Source organism: Pinus tabuliformis, chromosome 1_1 (genome assembly GCF_031772625.1).
Source record: "Pinus tabuliformis cultivar Carrire ecotype Pingquan chromosome 1_1, CPIR1, whole genome shotgun sequence".
NCBI lineage: Eukaryota > Viridiplantae > Streptophyta > Pinopsida > Pinales > Pinaceae > Pinus > Pinus tabuliformis.
In genome coordinates, this window is record NC_142297.1 from 246,783,867 (window position 1) to 246,788,306 (window position 4,440).

Here is a 4,440-nt window from a genome sequence, read left to right on the forward strand (position 1 = left end):
CCTTGGTAAGCTTGAGATTGACCAAAACCAAGTTGAGCTTGTGGAACAAGTCCAAACTGGGGTTGCAATTGCTGGAATTGGGGTTATTGAAATTGAGGCTGCCACGGTTGTTGAATCAACTGTTGTTGTTGTTGGTACAACTGTTGTGGATTTAATGGTTGTTGTTGTCCAGCAATGAAACTTTGGCTAGGTTGTGAATAAACTATACCAGTGTAACCCTGGGTCAGTCCAAATACGTGTACACTAACCTGAGGTTGTTATTGAACTCCAGAAACAAGTGATTGTTGCACAACAACTTGAGGAACTTGAACTTCTTGAATTGAAACTTGTGATTGAAAGGTAGAAGGATTAGTTTTTACCAGTTGAGATACAACAATTTGAACTTGTGACTGTGGTATAGTAGTAACAATAGGTGGAGTAGGAATAGCTGACTCAGTTTGCATTGGTTGTGTTGGATACACAAGCCTTGGTTGAACTGGGATTGTTGGTTTCCATTGACAAACTCTAAATCCAGATTGACCTAAATATTGTGGGATGTTACCATATGCTAGTCCCCCAGAATAAGGAGGATACGGTGAATAAGCATATTGCTCCCCATATGGTGGCAATAAAGTATTTAATGGATACATAGGTATTTGTTGACCATATTGCCCAGCTTGATACTAATATGCAGGATCAAACTATTGAGTTCCCATGAGAGAAGAACCAAGTAAAATTCTGGTTGAGGACATGGGTGATGACCATGTTGTAGAAGCAACCTTTGAGGGGGTTCTAACAATGATTGGTAACCAACCAAGACAGACGATTCACCATATAGGTGTGACTCAAATGTGGTAGAAAACATCGAAGAGGTTACAATAGAAGATTCTACTGTAGCTGCGTCAGAGGATACAGTCTGAGATGTTGATGGTTGTTCAGCCATAGTTAATTGACCCAAAAGTTGTCCTAAAGATTTGACGGGTACATGAAAAGGAGTAGGATCAAATGAAGCAAAAAAATCAGGAGTATTAGGGTAAAGATAAAGCCCAGCTCCAAAATGAAATGGGGTTCCACCTGTGGAATCCTCTTCCAATTCCTCCTTTATAGCAATTAAATCTGGTGGAAGAACTTCACCGTCAGGTCCGTAAAAGATTTCTGGTGTTGATGAAGTTGAAGTTTCAATAGTTATTGATGTGTGAGGGGTAACCGGTTGATCATATTCTAGTAAAGTAACAACTTTTGAATGTTCAAATTCGAAGTCCAAATGTTTGGGTAAATGAAGAACAGTTTCAGTAAGAGGTTCCTGAACAATTCCAGGTTCAGATGTAACTTTTTTTTGAACTGGGATAGATTCTGGATTAACTTCTGGTTGAACTAATCCAAGTTCAAAAGTACTTTCTTGCTGAGAAATTTCAAGTTGAGGATCAACTTGTGGTTGAACAACTTCGGTTACTATTTCACTAGGATCAGTGCTAATGTCCTCAGGTAATTGTGAGACTACTTCTTCAATAATAGATGTACCAGAAATAGTTGGAGTAACTGGAGCCTCTATACTTACCAAAATAGATGATTCAAGTAACTCAGATGAATAACTAGGAGTTCTTGATGTACTAGACTCAGTTAAGTGAGACCACTTTGCTCAAATTAGTGTTGCTTCAGGAAGCAAAGGTGGTTTTCTCGTTGTTCTCCGCGAACGACGGGGTATGGGTTGATGTTCCTCAACAATTGCTGATTAGTTTTATTATCAAAAAATAAATAAACAAAAAGGGGTATACTAGGCAAAAGGTTTACCAAGCAACTGTGAACTGCAGAATACCTCCTGGAGAACCAAGAAGTACGAGCAAGCAATCTCCCTGAATGTTATGTTTGGTGTATCACAGTTTACAAGGCGACCGACTTGGTTACTTAAGGATGGATAGAAACCTAGAGTTGTCCTCCCATATGTACCCGAAGGTACGTGGAGGCCCAATCCGTATAAGCATTGTCTAATGCAAAACTGCATAGTGAGAGCATTCCCATATACTTTACATATTGTAACATCGACCTATATACCTGAATCTATGTGGACAAGCTATGATATACTCACGTACATGGAATGAGGTATCACACTCGGGATTTATTGCAAACAAGTTAGAAACAACTGCTTTGTTTTACGACGTCAGAACACGTCTCTAGCCTAGAACCACTAAACGTTCTTGTTAATTACAATGCTCCATTTGGTAAATTGATGTTTATTTTAAGTTGATATTGCTTAGGAATTTTCCTTTCAATTTCACCACGTGATGTATTCTGAAATTCCTAGGAATGCAACTATCATGATGAGCATTCTTTCCATTCAATTCAACAATGAAAATCGTAGCTACTTAGGGATAGAGAAATCATATTTCTTTTTATCAAAGAGCAAAGAGAACAATCTAGAAGAAAATTCCCTACACTATTCCTATCAACACACACACTTTTTCAATGTGACATGCATGTATTTCTTTTCGATTTCCCTAAATGTGAATGAACAAAAAGGAAAACTAATGCACAATCGATCAATAAACTCTTTTCATAAAAATGATGATTTTGCGACAATTTATTTTCAAGGAAAGGAAGACTTTAGGACACTTTCATTTTCAAAGAAATGAGGAATTACGGCACTTTCATCGAAAAGACTAATCATAAGCATACGTCAATCAATTGATCTTTCATGAATGAGGACTTTACGACAATTCAACTTTCGAAGGAAAAGATGATTTTATGACACTTTCTTTCAACAAAGATCAATCAACCAAAAACAAATCTTCGACTATAGATTGAAAATGACAAAGTAAATACATAAGAAACATTTATCAATCCTCGTCTAAGTAGGGCTAGGTAAGGAGATGAAAAGCTATTTTCAGAGACAAGACATCATTAGCATTCAACAAATCATTCAAATAGAAGAAAAATGGCACAAAACTTCAGCTCCTAGATGGGAAACTGACCCTCAAGGGATCAACGCAGGCAGCAGTGAGAGACAGTGTGCTTCAGTGCACTGGATCTATTCAGGAAGTGCATTGCAGTGCACTGTGTCCTTCATTCGGCTGCGTAAGTGATAGTAAGCCATTTCTGAAGGAAATTTGACATAGTTTTGACTCAATCTTTTATGAAATAAGACTGAAATTCAATCAACAACCACAAGTATAGCATGTAGAAATGTCTTAAGAGGCTGATAAGCTACTAAGATGGATGATCGCTCCCTAGTGGAGTCGCCAATTTGTTTTGGGAATTTTTAGTGTCTACGAATAAACGCTTAAACCCCTAAACTAGTAGTTAAGTCTAGAACAACAGTGCAAAGCATTCTCTACCTTTTCTATAACCAATAGATTAAACAAGACAATAAAGAAGCCTACCTATAGCTTTCGCTTACTCCTTATCTCCCTTTACCAATTATGTCCCTTCTTTATGTACTTAATCCGCTTGAAAAGTACCTGCACACAGACATAAGACAAAAACTAATCAAAGCATATGATAATGATCTATTGATTAAACATAGAATGGAATCAAGTTCATAATATGCATATGAAAGAATCAATGAACAATACAAACATATGGAAAAAGCTTTGAACACTTTATTAGTAAAAGGAAGAGTTACAACCCAATTTGCTTGATTCATTATCACTCCTCCAATTCAATCCCATCCACTCCTCATAACAAGCAAGACATTTTGGCATCATTACAATACTTGAAATCAACTCAAGTCTCATACTAACAACATCTCCCTATAATTCAATGATTTCCAGCCCCTGATCACTTAGATGAGTGGTCTTTTTATAGGTGAATGAAGGAAGTTATGCCATAAATGGTGATAATGAATGCCCTCCCAAACTTAGAATATAGTTCCATGGAGGAAGGGATAAATGGATTGATGTTCCTTAACTCCCTACCTCATCCAAATTTGAGCTCAAAGGAGTATATAAACTTGGGAAACTTCTAGATGCATCCAATGGATAAGAATATTCCCAAACCCCAATGAAATTTCACCCAAATTTGCCCAACGCAGGCCAAAGAGGGCTCAAGTGTGCTGCATAGCACCCAAGAAGTGTACTGGACTTCACTGCAATGCACCTTGATGAAGGCCTGCCTACCCTGATCTTCTTAGAGGTAGTTTTTGGATGATTTCAGTCATGAAATCTCTTGAGAAGGAGGCATTCTGATGGTTGACTTCATTTAGGGAATGTAACAACTGAATTAGGGTTTGATGGGCCTAATAGTGTTATAGACATATTTTGGCACATCAACCCCAAACTTATATGTCGATAAACTAGGGCTCATCATCCCCTAAAAGAGCTGTTTCATACCCTAAAGGAACATAATCATCTAAATACATCATTCCCCAAAAGCTCCATCTGAGAAACCATCCAGAAATAGCCTAAATTGGACCATACTGATTGCTCCACTAGCAAAGTGCGATGCATATTCACTGATCAACTACCA